The sequence below is a fragment of the Simochromis diagramma genome, unplaced genomic scaffold (genome assembly GCF_900408965.1).
Source record: "Simochromis diagramma unplaced genomic scaffold, fSimDia1.1 OVJJ01000005.1, whole genome shotgun sequence".
NCBI lineage: Eukaryota > Metazoa > Chordata > Actinopteri > Cichliformes > Cichlidae > Simochromis > Simochromis diagramma.
Genome location: NW_024387097.1, coordinates 1,369,922 through 1,388,584, shown reverse-complemented (window position 1 = coordinate 1,388,584; position 18,663 = coordinate 1,369,922). Strand labels below are relative to the sequence as shown.

The window sequence follows — 18,663 nt, the reverse complement described above, 5'->3', positions numbered from 1 at the left end:
CCGGCGCGTGCACGCGCGCACAAACACATTCTCCAACCACACGCCCATATTTTGCTCCATTGCGGTTTATTTCACACCTCAAACATTTAGTAAACAATTAAGCAAATACAAGTAATCTGCAATAAATTACAGGTAGTAATAAAATAATCTCCAAACTCTCTTACGCTGCGTCCGCACCTACACGAGTATTTTTGAACACGCAGCTGTTTCGTTCACACGTAAACGGCGTTTCAAATCACCGAAAACTGAGATTTTTTAAAACTCCTTTTTTGCGTTTACGTGTGGACGAGGAATACAGAGTTCGTCACACAACATCAAAGGTATGTGCCTTTTTTCACGTCACGCTGTGCGCCACGTTATTGTTTACATGAGATGAATTGCAGAATGGCAGATAGAGACAAAATACTGTTACTGTTAATCTGACTGTCTGCAGGTTTTACACACAGTTACTGTCCCTCCATTTACAAAGGCAGAGGCGTCACGGTGTGATTATTTTACGTGTTGTTTTTTTCCTGTGTAATAATGTTCAACAATGCTATCAATACATTTTTCAAAAAACGCCTCTCTGTGCAAAATGGGTTGAAAAACAAACAGCTGTGGGATCCTGTTTGTCCGGGATTTGAAGAGCCCAGCAAAAACCAATCCTGCAGGGAGACCTACCTCAGCACTTGTGCAGGTGAAACCAAAGAGAAGATTTGCTTCAGCATATTTTCTAGTCTTTGGCTTAGAATGAAGTTGGTTTGGAAACATATTCAGCGATGCTTCATCTCCTGCTTTGCGTTTCTGTGGCCCCCGTGCTAGCAGTGTCCAAGCGTTTTGTTTTTTTCCCCCCCTTTTCATACCGCGCCCTGCAATGGATCTGCGCGCCCCCCGCCCCCCAGGGGGCGGGCCCCACACTTTGGGAGGGTCTGGATTAGCATATGGGGAGACAATTCTATTCAAGCTAAACTTGAAGCGTCGTATTGTAACCGGGCTGTGTTGGAGTGCATTGCCAAAGAAATGGTTGAACACAGGTGAACGTGGCTACAGTGTCAGAGGAAAGTGAAGAGCCTCAGAGCCAAGTTTAAAGAAGCTAAAGATATAAACAAACAAAGCGGACGTGGTCGAGTCACCTGCCGTTTCATGATGAGCTTGACTGTGTTTTGGGCGACAAACCCATCTGTCAGCCAATAGAGCTGATCAATAGCTCCATTGAAACAGCGGAAGAACAGCCTGAAAGTCCAGGGGCTATCGCTAGTCCAGCTTTCAGCCTCAACAGTGAAAAAGGTATGCTAACTTGTACTTTGTTGTAGTCATGTGTGGAGAATAAAATTGTGGGTGCAAGTAACGTTACATTAAACGTTCTGTATAACCCACGTCTAAACACATAACATAACTGAATAAATTACTGAACAAAAATTGAGAACATTCTATATGTCAGCAATAGCGAAATTATAAATGAAGGCTGAACTACATCAGCTGTAACCATGTACATAGCATTTTAATAGGTTGTATGATTGTATATTTGTATTTTCAAAAGGTGCCTGTACACTGGGTGATGGTACTCCTGTGTTGCTGACATTTGATTCTGCCTCAAAGGAAAGTTCATCTGCAGTCAGCGCAGATAAAGAATGCATAAAAAAGAATGCATACACCAGAAGTAAGTAACCCATATATTAAATAGAAAATTGTTGTTGCAAACTTTTCATTATCCTATTAGAAAAAACATTTTTTAAGTAAAGTGTCATGTCGAGACCTCACAAGGCAAAATAATGTATCCCTAAGAGTTCAATTTTACTCTGGATTCCTAAGCATGGATAAAGCACACACGTATCTTCTAATTAATACTACTCATTTTGTCAATGAGAGAGAAGGGAGAGATTGGAATGCAAGACATACTGTAGATTGTGCAATGTTTTTCAAATAAAAACCATGAGCTGACCCAAATGATCAAATACCCTACACTCTTAATTTCTGACCTATACTATTTTGGTGATGTTCTCATTTCTCCAAGGTGTGTACAAGAACTGCATATGAAAATTCCCTCTATCCTTGAACATAAAAATGAAATAACACAAACAACTATTCTCTTTACACATACATCTGCCAAGAGCAGGAAGAGAAAGTCAAAGATGGAGTCAACTTTGGAAATATTTGCGGACAAGATTACAAACTCCTTGAAGAATGATGAGTCGGAGCTTCTGTTGAAGATGCAAGCAGCTCAACATGAGCACGATCTTAAAGTTCCCTCCATGTTGACCCAGCTTATCACACGCCAACAACCACCTTTCTACCAGCAGGCAGTACAAGCTCCACATCTTTACTGCCCAACACAATCTTCACTCATTCATTCCCCTCCATACCCCATGGCTTTATCTCAGTCTCCACCATTTGATATGTCCAATCAGTCTCTGTCTTTCCAACAAGATTTAGTTCAACCTCTTCCTTTTGGTAATGCCCTTCCACCATCTCACAATCCTAGTCAGCCCTTTAGACCAGAACGACCAAACCCTCGAGATCAGGCTCAGCATGCATCCTTTAACCAGGCCTATAAAGTCACCCTACCCTCCTCCAGATGAACAGGCTTAAACTACTTTAACCTCCTAGGACCTGGCGTCCACATATGTGGACGTCACATTTTGGGTTGTCTAGACCAAAATACTTAATTTTGCTCTACAGGGGCCTGATATCCACTTAAGACGACGTTATACTGCCACTGCTCTATCAAAATTTTAAACGAATATCCTCATATGTGGATCTCAAAAAGTCAGGTAAAAAAAAATAATCTGGTAATTCTTTGTTTTTACATTCATCGGGTCCCAATATACCCAAAGATCAAAGAGAAATTTAAAATGCATGCCACGGAAGAGTTCGGGTCTTAATAAATAAAAATTTTGATGTGTGTTTCATAACAAAATAACTTTTTATGAAAAAAGTTATTTTTTCATACAAAAATAACTTTGAATACTTTATTTGACATTTTGTGAATGCACCACTTAAAGTTCAAGCTCAGCTTTATTGACCATGAGGTAAATGGCCTGTATTTATATAGCGCTTCACTAGTCCCTAAGGACCCCAAAGCGCTTTACATATCCAGTCATCCACCCATTCACACACTGGTGACGGCAGCTACATCGTAGCCACAGCCACCCTGGGGCGCACTGACAGAGGCGAGGCTGCCGGACACTGGCGCCACCGGGCCCTCTGACCACCACCAGTAGGCAACGGGTGAAGTGTCTTGCCCAAGGACACAACGACCGAGACTGTCCAAGCCGGGGCTCGAACCAGCAACCTTCCGATTACAAGGCGAACTCCCAACTCCCACAGCTTTTGTGCCTTGACGTTGACTATGAAAAAACTGGGTCAGCACCTCTCTGATTCCCACTGGCTGAACATCTGGTAAGATGCCTCCTTCGGTAGGCTTCATCGTGTTTTTCACACAAACTGTGGAGTGTGCAGCATGCACTTATTATTGTGGGAACAGTGTGGCTGTCCACATCAAGATGTTTCCCAAGGCACCTCCACCGACCCTCAAGTCGGCCAAATGCACACTCCACTGTCATCCTGGCTCTGCTGTGTCGCTCGTTGAAGTATTGTTGTTCTTCAGTTAGGGTTCCTGTATCTGCGTATCCCTTCAGCAGCCAGCTTCGCAGGGGATCTGCAGGGTCACCAAGCAGCATGACTGGAACTTCAACACCCATGATTTCTTCTGTAACCTAAGATAACGTGACTACAAGGTGACACACATGAACAAGGAAGAATGGTAAAATAATTTTAATTACAATTCACTGTGTTCAAAGATACTGACTGGTGGAAATAGCTCCCCTCTCTCTGCCATTGTGTATATCTCACAATTCTTGAGAACCCTGGCATCGCGAACGCTTCCTGGCCAAACAGTGTAGATGTCAGTGAAACTGTTGGGAAGACAACGTTGGAGAACGTCAACATTTTATTTGTACTGTGTAATCTGCAGATTCTGACAGAAATCTACAACTATCCTTTGAAGCACCTCTCCTCTCTAAAACAGCAATAAGGATCATTGGGGCGATCGTGGCTCAATAGTTGGGAGTTTGCCTTGTAATCAGAAGGTTGCTGGTTCGAGCCCCGGCTCCGACAGTCTCAATCGTTGTGTCCTTGGGCAAGACACTTGACCTGTTGCCTACTGGTGGTGGTCAGAGGGCCCGGTGGTGCCAGTGTCCGGCAGCCTCGCCTCTGTCAGTGCGCCCCAGGGTGGCTGTGGCCGCCATCACCAGTGTGTGAATGGGTGGATGATTGGATGTGTAAAGCGCTTTGGGGTCCTTAGGGACTAGTAAAGCGCTATATAAATACAGGCCATTTACCATCATTATTAGGCCAAATGTGAATAACACTATAACTTAAAGCAAAATTGGGCCATCAGTCAAACAATACTGTTTGGTCTGGCTATGGGTGCAAGAAAATGCAATATGTTCTAATAAAATATATGAAAGCTGATGGTGAGGTGGGTACATTTCCTTATGGAAACTTTTTCAAAAAGTTTTTAAGAGTTTTACTGCAACATATTTTTGTTACTATTATAGTATTAGTGAAAAAGTAACTGTTCACCACTACATTAAGCAACACTTGATTACTTATGAAATATTTATAAAGGGTCACTCATTGATTTAATGGTAATCATTTAAAAAATATGTTCCATAAAAAAACAATACAAGTAAAGTGAGTTTAAATGCACAGGGAAACAGATTCCTGAAAGCAGAGAGACTGAAGGAAAACAACACAAAAAGATCATCACAGTACTGTTCAAACAGTTACTTGCAACTACTACTTTTTGCTTCTATGTAGAAATGGTATTGTGGAGCTACAATACTAGAGTTTTGGCTACTCTACACAGCTCTGTATAAACGTTTGAGGCATTAAAATGTATGTTTTTTTCCTTTCAGTTTTTCATAATGAGTAGATCATAGTATGCTTACCAGAACTGATGGTCGATGACGCCCTGAAGGATGACAGAGTACCAACCTTTGCAGTTGAATTAATCACAGTGATTGTCCTCAGGAGCAGTGATGAGAAAGTGACTCAACCCCCATCGCTGTCTGAAGCCTTCAATAACTTGCATCAGGTCATCTCCTCGAGGCTAAAAAAGAAAGCTTATAAATATCTACAAAATGAGTTGTTGTAACATGAAAGCTATTGAAATGTAAATAAAAATGTTTATCTTTAGATTTTAGAACAAAATGAATCACCTAACCTTTACATCTGGAAAAGTATTTGTTAAAATGAAGCCAGCTAAGTGAGTTATTTCCATAAAAATTAAAAATTAGGAAAGATGGGAAACCAACCTGAAATTTACAGCAAATAGTTTTGAAGCTAAGAAACATTAAATCACTCTTAAAAGCCTTGTACTTTCTGTGAATGCATATATTTCATAAAAAACAAAAACTGCTAACAACCCTTTCTTGTTGTCTTTATAATAAAACATAACTTACTTGGTTTTATAAGAGCCACAGTGGAGGGGCCAGAGAGCCACATGTGGCTTTACAGCAGGTTAAAGAACCCTGGCCTAGGTGCTGTGGGATATTCAATTTTCTACATGTAGGTGGGAACCCTATGGAGCGCCAGGACTGCCATAATGAATTAATTAAATACACCATTAAATAATTAATTAAAATTGGAATTAATTAATTAAATAAATAGTTATGACACATTTAATTAATTAATTATTGACACATTTAATTAATTATTTATGTATTTCACATTTTAATTAATTATTGACACATTTAATTAATTATTGACGCATTTAATTAATTATTGACACATTTAATTAATTATTTAATGATATATTTATTTATTTCATTTTGGCAGTGCTGGCGCCTGGCTCTCATCATGAAATAATTTTATCTGTCAGCCTCACCCATCAAACTCAGGGGGCGGGGTTAACACTGATCGAGTCAAAACCATTGCTTTGGCCTGGTGGCCATTGTTTCTAGCACACAACAGCCGGCATGTGGAAGCTAACAGAACTGAACTTTGAAAAACCCTGTTTGTGTGTCACCAAATACCGTTTTAATATTTTTTTAGCCGAGAATGTAGTGGTTTAATCTTCATGTGTCTGGTCGGTTTGTCAAGATACAGCCTCTTTGCAAAAGTGCTTCGATGATTTCGGAGATGTCAGCCCAGTCTCACGGCAAAGCGTGGGATAGACCCGCTCGCCTCGCAAGCAATCCCACCGACAAAGCGCAGGCCCCGGTACACAGCTGTAGTAACCCCCGCTGACTTCTTTTACTGAGGTTATATTTATCGGTGTTTTATTTCCTGATGTTCTTATGTGTCCTACGTGTTTCAGTCGCCAATTCTGAATTATAACTAACATTAAAAACATGTTTAAGGAGGAGAGAGAGCAAATAAATCTGTTTAACATCTGATCTTTGGGTTTTTGTTCAGTAATCAGCGTGACCTGTGTATAGACGCATAAAAGAGATAACGTTGGTGTTTCCGTCATGTAGTAACTGCTGGCTTTAACTGTACAAAGGTTGTTCGACACTATGAAACACATACAGACTTCATGATGTTCGGCTAATATTTTTATTGTGAATATTAATCATGCTGACCTCGCTCTGTACACCACGCAGCGAGGTCAGCATATCCACGATATCCACGATATCCTCAGCTCCATGAGTTAACACAAAGTTTCCCAGCTGACTATCTAACTTCCAACTATTCCAGAGACGTGAAAATATACAGCATAAAGAAAAGTGTAAGAGACTCGGCAGCAGATTAGAATAACAGTTATACATTTAATAAATCACCAAATGAATCCAAGAAACGAGCAAACCTGTTCCGACAATTTGAGTTTGTATTCCCTCAGCTGCAGACTCGCTGCTGTTTAAATGTTTGAAAAGGAAGATTAGATATAAAAAACGTCAAACATAGACTCAGTCTGCCTTCACATTTGATATGAGGCCAGCACGTATAGTGGCTGTGTCCTGTTTTAAGATCATACATGTAAAATTGTTGTCTGACCTCCGTCGATCCAGCCGCTCAGTCGTGGTTACCATGGTTACTGCATAAGCAGCTATAATGTTAACAGCTGGCACTGAGGAAACCTACACCAGCATGGGTGTTTATGTTTTTCATTGCAAAAGAACTGTCTGAATGGTTAACTGAAGTTAACTTGGATAAATTATAGTCAAGGAGTATCACAGATAACGCCTACGTGAGCTGTGCGACTGTTCACCACTACACTGAAATCAGCAGGCTATTACTGAAATACACGTGCTATATCATAAACTATGATATAAATAGGGAGGTCCTATTAACATGTTTAGTTTTAAAGGACACCTTCCTGCCTTTAGTCTCCTTCATGAGCAGTATTAGTTTCCTTCTAACATCCAGAAGTCTGCACGATGTGTTTCATAGTTTGTAACAAGCCTTTGACAGGTAAACATAACATGACCGAAAAACCAAAAAAAAAAAAAAAAATGAGAGAGAGAGAAAAAAATCACATTCTAACAGACAGCTGGTGCTTAGAATACAGTTGAATAACTATTAAAAAACGAATGCAACATGTGGAACACGGAGAGTGGAATATGTAAACAAACCGGTTAACGTAACCCCCTGGGTGCACTCTGCATGCTAATTGTTAGCAGAGCTAGTGAAATCTCTGAAAACATCTGAGCACTTTTGCAAACATGTTCTATGTTAGAATAGAATAGAATAGAATAGAATTCAACTTTATTGTCATTGCACATGCACAGGTACAGGGCAACGAAATGCAGTTTGCATCCATCCAGAAGTGCTTTAGTGATATAGATATATTACAATGTATATTAGCAATAATATAGATATGTGAGTATATTACAGAAATGGGTCTATTATGGAATGTTATAATGTACACGGTATGAAGTATGTTGTGAATATTCTATAACTATAAGTATGTACAGGCTGTAGTGAGTACAAGCTATGAACAGGCTATGAACAGGATATAAATATGAAAAACTATACAGAATATGAAATAAATAACTTTACAGAATCTGAGATATACAGCTATACAGAAATGGGAACTATGCAAGTTGTAAACAGTTGTAGGATTAAAGATTATCGAATGTACAGAATGATTATTTACACAGAGCTATACAGTAGTGCAGTTAAGATAAGTGAGGGTGTAGATAGTTTCTACAGAGGCTATATAAAGTGCTGGTGGTTGTGAGTGGTGGTTCAGTCCATGTTATTATTGTGTGTTTGAGGGTACAGTTGTCCATTGTGTGTATGTTCAGTCCATGAGTTTAACGTGGGTCAGATGTCAGGAGGCAGAGTTCAGGAGTCTGACAGCTGTGGGGAAGAAGCTGTTCCGGTACCTGGTGGTCTTAGTCCGTAGGCTCCTGTGGCGCCTCCCAGAGGGCAGGAGGGTGAAGAGTCCATTTGATGGGTGACTGGGGTCTTTGATGATTTTCCCAGCCCTTTTCAGACACCGCTTCCTGTAGATGTCTTTTATGGCAGGAAGTGGTGCTCCGGCGATGCGCTGGGCAGTTTTCACGACCCTCTGCAACGCCTTCCGGTCCGAGGCAGAGCAGTTCCCGTACCAGACTGTTATACAGTTGGTCAGGATGCTCTCGATGGTGCAGCGATAGAAGTTCACCAGGATGTCTGAGGACAGGTGGTTCTTCCTCAGAGTCCTCAAGAAGAAGAGGCGCTGGTGAGCCTTCTTGACCAGCTTGGAGCAGTTGGTCGTCCAGGTGAGATCCTCGGAGATGTGGACTCCCAGGAACTTGAAGCTGCTCACACGCTCCACAGCCGTCCCCTTAATGTGGATGGGTGGATGTGGGTCAGCATTCCTCCTGTAGTCCACGATGAGCTCCTTGGTCTTCTCGGTGTTAAGCAGCAGGTTGTTTCTGTCGCACCACTCAGCCAGACGATCCACCTCCTCCCTGTAGGCGGCCTCATCGTTGTCACTGATGAGGCCAATCACCGTGGTGTCATCTGCAAACTTAATGATGGTGTTGGAACCATCAGCAGGTCTGCAGTCGTGGGTGAAGAGGGAGTAGAGGAAAGGGCTCATCACACAGCCTTGTGGTACACCGGTGTTCATTGTGATGGTAGATGAGCAGTGGTTATCCAGCCGGACATGTTGGGGGCGGTTGGTCAGGAAGTCCAGTAACCATTTGCAGATGAGGGAACTGATGCCCAGGTCTGTCAGTTTCCTGATGAGTTGTGAGGGGTGGATTGTATTGAATGCTGAACTGAAGTCTATAAACAGCATTCTGGCGTAGGTGTTGTTGTTGTCCAGGTGTGAGAGGACAGAGTGCAGTGCGATGGAGACTGCATCCTCTGTGCTCCTGTTCTGGCGGTATGCAAATTGGTGGGGGGGAGACAGGATTTGAAGTGTGCTAGGACCAGTCGCTCTAAGCACTTAGTGATGATGGGGGTGAGTGCTACTGGGCGGTAATCATTGAGGCAAGATGGGTTGGAGTTTTTGGGTATCGGGACGATGGAGGTGGATTTGAAGCAGGCTGGTACCACAGTGTGGGCCAAGGACAGATTGAATATGTCTGTGAGCACTCCTGCAAGCTCCCCAGAACACGCTCTGAGAACACGCCCGGGGATGCCATCAGGGCCTGCAGTCTTGTGGACATTGATCCTGCTCAGCACCGCTCCTACATCGGTGGGGGAGAGAGTCAGAGGTTGGTGGTCTGGCGTCATGTCTGCTTTGGTTGTGGTTGTGGGGTTCCCTCGCTCAAAACGAGCATAAAAGTTGTTGAGCTCGTTGAGGAAGGAGACATCAGAGGATGCGGGGGAGGGTTTGGTGGTCCTGTAGTCTGTGATGGTCTGGAGTCCTTGCCACATGCGTCGGGGGTTGGAGTTGGAGAAGTGTTCTTCTACCTTCTTTTTGTAATGGTGTTTGGCTTTTTTGATGCCCTTCTTTAGATTAGCCCTGGCTGTACTGTAGGCGTGTGCATCTCCTGACCTAAAGGCAGTGTTGCGGGCCTTCAGGAGGAGACGAACATCCCGGTTCATGTTGACAACCTGACCAGACAACCTGACCAGACATACGGCGCGACATTCGCGGCTAAAACACTGTTAAAAGTGTAGCTGGTGACAGAAAAACGGGGTATTTTAAAACTACACCACCACCATTGCTGCCTGTGATTTGATCTGCATTCTGGGATACCTGGCTGCCCCAAGTCTACACAAGCAATCGATTATCTAGGCTCGACCTGATTTGACTTACTTTGCACGGCAACCAATCAAATGTTAGAGAAGCTGCATGGGCAGCGTTAACCCCGCCCCCTGAGCTTGATGGGTGAGGCTGACAGATAAAATTAATTCAAGATGAGAGCCAGGCGCCAGGACTGCCAAAATGAAATAAATAAATATATCATTAAATAATTAATTAAATGTCTCAATAATTAATTGAAATGTGAAATACATAAATAATTAATTAAATGTGTCAATAATTAATTAATTAAATGTGTCAATAATTAATTAAAATGTGAAATACATAAATAGTTAATTAAATGTGTCAATAATTAATTAATTACATGTGTCATAACTATTTATTTAATTAATTAATTCCAATTTTAATTAATTATTGCCACATTTAATTAATTATTTAATGGTGTATTTAATTAATTCATTATGGCAGTCCTGGCGTTCCATAGAAACCTAGGTGCATACTCAAATAACACTTGAAATTAATGTGAAAGCAAGCATATTTTTTTTCTGAGACAGCTACATTAATAATAATGAACATATATAATTAAAAACAAAATCATAGAGACAAACTGGATATGTAAAAAAAATAATTTACGTCAATCACTTCAACTCAGTTTTACACAGAAAAAAATGAAAACTACCGTGTGTACGTTTCTGCACTGGTAACAGAAATATCAACCTTTCCGCTGACTAAATTGGTTTACTAAAATGTACAGAAACATACAAAACATTCATAAAACTAAATACGCAGCAAGCCTGAAAGAAGTGGACAATCTTCTATAAAAGTGCCACACCGCCACAGACATTGGTGTTATACAGTGTAGGCCGTAAAAATTAAAACTGTTATATCTCAGAAATTGTAGCAGCACAAACAATAATTTTACCTGCACAAATCTGCACAAACAAAGCAGTTTTGGAGCAGTCTGGGGGGATGGTGACCTTTGAATGATCTATAAAATAAAGTTTACTATTTCAAAAATCAAAGCAGCAGAAACGATCATTTTACCTGCACAAATCTGCACAAACGAAGCACTAACCGCTCCGCCTATTTGCCTTTACTTTTACTTCAAGTTACTTCAAGCTCTGCTTGTTCCTGTACATGCACCAGCACAGACACGTTCATGCGCACTGCCCTCCAGAACCGACTGCTTCGCTCATTCCCGTGCCCTCGCGCCTGTCTTCTCCCAGGATGTGTTTGTGGATGAGCAGAAAAAATGCAGACCTTATTTTAACAGCCCTCACCCATTCATTAGATGTTTTGTGGAGTGATAGGGGAGATTATTATTGAGAAACAAGTAATCAGAGCTTCACATGTCTATGATTTGGTCAAAAGTGCAACAGCAACACATAAAGCAACTTATTTATTAAAATGTTCCTGTCTGTTTCCTGACACTGAGGTGCAGAGGAGTATTAGTCAGTATAAAGACAGTCATGGCCCAAGTGCTGAAACAGGTTTTAACGTACACGGTAGGGTAGGGCAGTATGGCCAAAAATATTTATCACGATATACATTTGAAAATTTGTGATAACGATATAACTGACGATATAATTGAAATGAGAAAGAATACTTTACAACTCCACAACTTTATTAGTGCAAAAAAAAGAAAAATCCCATCAATGTGTTTTCACTTAAACAAGCAGCTGTTTTTTTATGTGCATTAAAGTTATATAAAAATGTAACAGTGCAAATTCCTCGCTGACAGTTTAACCAAAAGGCATTTCCAGTGGAAATTGGCCGACATATCCTCAGCATAACCATGTATAATATCCACAAAACTTAAAAAGAGGTCATACACACACAATACGGTAATATTATGTTGAAGCACAGTACGTATCACTCCACCAGGATGTGAGTGAAGTTGGCCCCCCCACCTTCTTCAAATCCAACAAAATTGATGTCAAACGTTTGTGCTGGTTTGTGCTGCAAAAATGTTTGTTTGTGCTGCTAACATTTTAAAATTTTTAATAAAATAACGTCTTGATGCGTGCTTAATCATCCAGGTAAGTAAATCCCAAAAGGTTGATTCTGTTCATCTGGACATTTTCAGTTGGAGAAACGTTTCGTCACTCATCCAAGTGACTTCTTCAGTCTCAGCTGACTGTAGGTTTCCCCAACCTTATAAACAGTACATTTGCATAGTGAAGGAAACTAGAGCCACTGAATGAACAATGTGCTGGGGGGTTAGTTCCATGATTGTTAGCATGCAAATTCTTATGACCATTGATCAATGACAACTAATCAAAGCCTACTGATCAATGGCCATGAGTACCATTCACAGAAAGTGGGGAATGGCTACAATCACAGCATTGTAAGATGGAAAAAGATGTACCCTTGGGCCCCCCTTCTCGATTCAGAGATGGTCAGCATCCTGACAGCCCAATGGACGAAGCTGTCTCTCAGTCTGCTGGTTCTGGCCCGGAGGCTCTTCAGTATCCTTCCTGATGGCAGCAAACTGAAGATGCTGTTGAAGGGATGAGTGGAGTCACCTGTAATGGAGAGGACCTTCCAGATGAGACAGGTGCAGTAGATCTCCTGGGGAGGGAGGCAAGAGAGGTCCCCACAATGCTCTCGGCTGCTCTCACTACCCGTTGTCATTTTTTCCTGCAGAACCCAATGCAGGAGTCATACCACACAGTGATGCAGCTGGTGAGGATACTCTCAACTGTGCCTCTGTAAAAGGTGCTCATAATGGGGGTTGAATCTCTTGTGCTTCTCAGTTTGCAGAGGAAGTAGAGTCGCTGTTGGTCTTCTCCACATTCAGGGACAGGTTGTTGTTGCTGTACCACTCTGGCAGATGGTTAACTTCACCCCTGTAGTAGATCTCGTCGTGGGTCAGCAGAGTGAAGAGAAGGGAGCTCAACACACATCCTTGGGGAGCCCCCGTATTCCGTGTTCTTGGGCTGGAGGTGTTGCTGTCGACCCGTACTGTCTGCTGTCTTCCTGTCAAGAAATCTAGCAGCCCGTTATACAGCAAGGTGCTGATCCCCAGCAGATCCAGTTTGTGAATGAGTTGCTGGGGAATGATGGTGTTGAATGCTGAACTGAAGTCTATGAACAGCACTCTGACATATGAGTCTCTAGTGTTCAGATGTGTGAGGGCTGAGTGAGGGGCAGTTGAAATTCCATCATCGGTTGAGCGTTTTGACCGGTATGCGAACTGAAATGGATCCAGGTTGGGGGAAAGCGATAATTTGATTTGATGCATGACTAACCGTTCAAAGCACTTAACTTAATAATGATGGAGGTGAGTTTGACAGGACGGTAGTCCTTAAAGCAGGAGATAGATGACTTCTTGGGTACAGTAATGATGGTGGAGGCTTTGAGGCATGTGGGAACGACGGCCTGACCCTAGTGATGTGTTAAAGATGTCTGTGAAGACATTTGTGAGTTCCACAGCATAGTCCTGCAGTGCTTGTCCAAGGATGTTATCAGGACCTGGAGCTTTGCGTGTACTGATTTTGGAAAGGGATCTCCACACACTGTCTGGGGATTGTGTCACCACGGTCTGTAGAGTGGGCTTGTAGTCTGTGATGGTTTGTATTCCTTGCCACTGCCTCCAAGTATTTCTGCTGTCGCTGAAGCTTTGCTGTAGCTGATGCCACGTGACAGGTTTGCCCTTGCTGTTCTTAGACTCACCTAATTCCCGGCTCTGAAGGCTTGCATTTTTCAACCTTAGGAGCATTTAAACCTGACCTGTGAGCCATGGTTTCTGATTGGCCCGGACAGTGATAGTCCTGGTCTCTGTGACATCATCGATGCATTTTGGGATGTAGGCAGTGACAGTTTCTGTATATTCCTGAAAGTCTGTGGTGTTGTCGTGTGTGGCAGCCTGTGGTGGAAAAGCAGTGCCTCTGAGGACCCTTCTGGCCACACCTGTACCTGCTTACGAACTGGTTTGGTGACTTTGAGCAGGGGCCTGTGGGAACCCACGGCACACCTAGATTTCTGCCTGTACTGACCCTTATGCAAAATAGGTGGAATTAAGACACAGTTCCAAAAGCAAACACAACTGATCAGTGCTGAGAGTGGTCCTGTTGCTGAGGTTGGGATGATCCTGTAATCTCTTATGAACGACCTCCAACGCTTCTATGACTGGGATGCAAGTGAAGACAGATGTAATATCTCTCTCTCACTGTACATGTATTGTTTACAAAATTAGGGAAACATAACCTGCACAAACAAAATAATTTGCAGGACAAATGTTTGACATCAATTTGTTCGATTTGAAGAAGGTAGGGGGGCCAATTTCACTCACATGTGTTTATAAGGTTGGGGAAACCTGCAGTCAGCTGAGACTGAAGAAGTCACTTGGATGAGTGACGAAACGTTTCTCCAACTGAAAACGTCCAGATGAACAGAATCAACCTTTTGGGATTTACTTACCTGGATGATTAAGCACGCATCAAGACGTTATTTTATTAAAATGTTTTAAATGTTAGCAGCACAAACAAACATTTTTGCAGCACAAACGTTTGACATCAATTTTGTTTGATTCCATTAATATGGGGGGGCTGGTTGACCTCTAGAAATTTTTGCTAATATCTTTAAAATAATAGCAGCACAAACAAAAATTTCTGCAGCACAAACCAGCACAAACGTAGCACAAACGTTTAACATCAATTTTGCGGGATTTGGGTAATGTGGGGGGGCTGGTTGACCTTTTGACCTTTACCTTTTCATTAATATCTTTAAAACAGAGGCAGCACAAACGAAAATTTTAGCAGCACAAACCAGCACAAACATAGCACAGTTGATTGACACCCATTTTGTTTGATTTGAGTAATGTGGGGGGGCTGGTTGACCTCTGATGACCTCTAGAAATTTCTATTAATATCTTTAAAATGATAGTAGCACAAACGAAAATTTTTGCAGCACAAACCAGCACAAACGTAGCACAAACGTTTGATACCACTTTTGTTGGATTTGAAGAAGGTGGGGGGGCCAACTTCACTCACATTCCACCAGGCTCCGCCTACGGTAGTCGTAATGCTCCGACAATCCATCAAGCGGTGCGGCTTCGTAGCTTAGCAAAGTCGTACTGAAACATTTGACAGATTTTCGAGCGCCGTGCACATAAAATCGTTTCGAGGTCAGTAAACACAACCAGAGTTCATACACAAGAATTATAAGGGGCACTGTTGATTTTTCAGAAAATCAAAGGATTTTAAGTGTGCCTCATTTTCCAAACAACACGGTAATAACGACGGCCCGCTAGCATGCTCTACCAAAAATAGTGCTTTGTTGTGTATCTGACGGACGAAAGCTAAACCAGTTCCACACCACTGAAGCTGCAGCATTTTTACAAACCAGTTCTGGTTCATCTGTTTCATTCAACGAGGCGCTTTCGCTCTTTTCGTTCTCCATCACTGCTTTTTCCGTAATGTGCGTATGAAAACAAAGGCACTGCGCATGCACGTTTTACTCATATTCTATCGCCATATTTAATTTTCTTATCGCTGCCTAACATTATAGCGGTATATATGGCCCAGCCCTAATACACGGGTGTTACAGGCATGGCCCTTTACCCTCTACTGCATGACTTTTTAATTTTTGTGGAAAAAATATTTCACCCTATTTTGGGGCAGATTTAGGGGCCCCCCCCCCCCCCAAAACAGATATTGGTTTGTTGCTTCAAGGCAACACTGTGCGACAAGGGTAGTCAAACACCAAGTTATTCTATAATACATAATTATAATAGTACAACAAGGATGAACGAATAAACAAACAGCAAATAAACATGTAAACATTTCACAGAACAATAAAAATACATCCAACGTTGGATCAGGGATCTCTGAGGGATGTCTTGTTCATTCAGCGTGGACCCTCAGGAAGCAGTTTGCGGTCGTGGGTGAAGCAGAGGTGCACGTTGCATTTGCGGCACATTGCTTTTGGTGGACCATTGCACCCTAACACACCTGCATCGTCCCTTGTCCCCAGTCATGATCAGCCAGTGGGATGTTTGATCCAGGCGGACATCTTGGACTGGAATGGGAGCTGTGCGTCTTTTCTTCCTCTTCTCCTCATATGTGCTAGCAATGGACTGGCTGGGACGACCTCTCTTCTTCTCCAGGCTCTTCCCACACATGCAGAGGCATCTGCAACGTATGATTTGAAGGTATAGAGTCTCATTTGGTCTTTCTGCTCCGTGCCAGTGCCTTCACAGTCTCTTCTGTTGAGCAGCCAGGTGGTAACCATGATCATGTCCAGGAAGTGGACCAGCTGGGGGTACCATTTCTTGGTTCTTACAATGTGAGTGTGTAAACAGATTTGTGTCCCCACAACAATAAGTAATACACGTACACACACACACGTTGCCTTGAGGCAACAAATGAAAATGAACAGGCCTACAATGGCCTACAGCGTCCCGATCGGCTGTAGGCCATTGTCGACCTCCTCCGTGCCCTCCCTACTGTACAGTACAGAATCGCAAACATCGATCACTAGCAGTGTGACTCTGAAATGCTGCACTGTATGTTTGTAAGTTTTCTCCCCAACAAACACAACAATGTCGACAAAACATTTTGCACCGTCAAAGGCTCCTGCAGTAGCACCCAAAAGGCAGAGGAAGATGCTAACCATCACACAAAAAGTTGGGCTTCTGATTCATTGATTCATTAATGATTCATTAATGTTGAATTCTCTGGTAGCTGCTCTATTCCCGTGTTGTGCACCTGAAAACAGGGTTTGATCTTTGGTTCATTCTATAATACTGGACTTATTTTTCTACAAAGGTTTGAACTTTGAGAGTTTAAACAAGAAAGAAAAGTGTGAAAATGTTCATGCCTGTCTGAGATAAGTGTATAAAGTGTGTAGTGAGGGGTTTTACAGCCTTAAAACATCTATAATAATCATAAAAAATAAAGTTGGCTACTTCACGATTTCACCTATCACTGGTTACTGTTAGAACATAACACCCGCGATTAATAATATTAACATTTCTCACAATGCTGTAGCAGCCGATTTCAGATGAGGCTTTTGGGATATTAAATCCTCTTTTTAACAGTGGTACTGCAAACCTAAACAGACTTCCTGACAAATGGTGTGTGCATTTTTTTTCTTTTTTTTAAAAAAATGTCTCGTTGCTGGTCTAAAATGTAGTTTTACGATAGTTATAAAGGAATGAGATGTGGTAGTTTTAGTCGATTTGGACACTGATGTGTAATTAACCTCATCAAAAGTGAGAATGGGGATGTAGCGGTCTTCATTGGCTATGTTTATTCAGCGCAGGAGCGGCGCATGGCCCGTCTACTAAAGCCACCGACCCACACAGAAGGCAGGAATTCTATCTGGCCCCTCACTGGCCCCTTGAGACAGATAAAGGGCCCCCCAGTTTTTTTCTTATTGTTGTCCATGCCTTCACAGTATGTTTTACCCAATCATTTTCTACTTTTTGGTTTTTGAGGATTTTGCATTAATGAAAGGTAATGGTGACAAAGATTGTTCTTAACTCGACTTTGTTCTATCTGGACTCACCCAGTTTCCTGGTCATTTCTAATTCATGCCACGACTGCGTTTAGCCGTGCAGCCCAGTAGTATTTAAAGTTTGGCAGCCCCAGACCCCCTTTTTCTTTTGAGAGTAGCAACATTTAAGTCTTATTCTGGGTGTCTTTTTCTACCAGATTGGAAATGTCTTTATTTAGCATATTGAAGGTAGAAGCAGGAACTCTTACCGGCAATGACTGGAATAGAAACAAAAGGCGGGGCAAAAGAGTCATCCTCACCACTTCAACCCTTCCAAATAAAGAGAGGGGTAGAATGTCCCATCGTGATATATCTTTCTTTATTTGTCTAAGGAGCTTTTTGGCTTCAAATAGTTGCTTAGACTATCTGAGTGTAACTCCCAGTTAACTAAATCGTTGTCTGGATTGTATAGGCCATTCTCCAGATATCATCATTGCCTCTGATTTATTTTCATTAATCTTATATCCTGAGATTGACCCATACCTGTGTAGGCATTCCATAAGTGCTGGGATGGAAAGAAGTGGGTTTTTAATAAAAAGTAAAGTATCATCAGCAAAAAGAGCTATCTTATGGGTTATTCCTCCTCCATCCCCCATTCCTTGGGTATGCATATTGCAGTGTATGGTTTGAAACAATCACAAACTGGGATCTCAAAATAAATGTTAACATCCAAAATGATCATCTAACTAACATATGTACCAAGTCGTCCTACAGAAATAAATTCCTGGCAAATCCACATTGTCTGTTTCTATATTCCTTTGTGTCATGTTTTGAAAAACTCTATTCACAGGCTTCACCATTCAGCCCACTCTTGTTCTAATCTGATCTACTGCATTACTTTGGGGATAGGGATGAGAAAGATATAACACAATGACCCCCCCCCCCCCCCCACCCCGACGACTGGACAGTTGGCACCCCATTCTCTTGTACTCATCTCCGCTCCCCCCTCCCATGAGGTCAACTGTATAACCCCCAGGAGACCGTGACACATCTGGGCATCAGTCGCCGAGTAATAATTAACCAGCAGAATTGTT

General features: G+C 42.1%; 1 long non-coding RNA gene across 1 annotated transcript in view; it reads right to left on the bottom strand.

Annotated features, from left to right (window-relative positions):
* Positions 1 to 14,408: 14,408 nt before the first annotated feature.
* LOC120743002 overlaps positions 14,409 to 18,663 on the bottom strand; it is a 19,524-nt gene continuing 15,269 nt past the window's right edge. The window contains exon 4 of the long non-coding RNA XR_005698014.1: positions 14,409 to 14,418. This is a non-coding gene — a long non-coding RNA (uncharacterized LOC120743002). The remainder of the gene's footprint in view (positions 14,419 to 18,663) is intronic.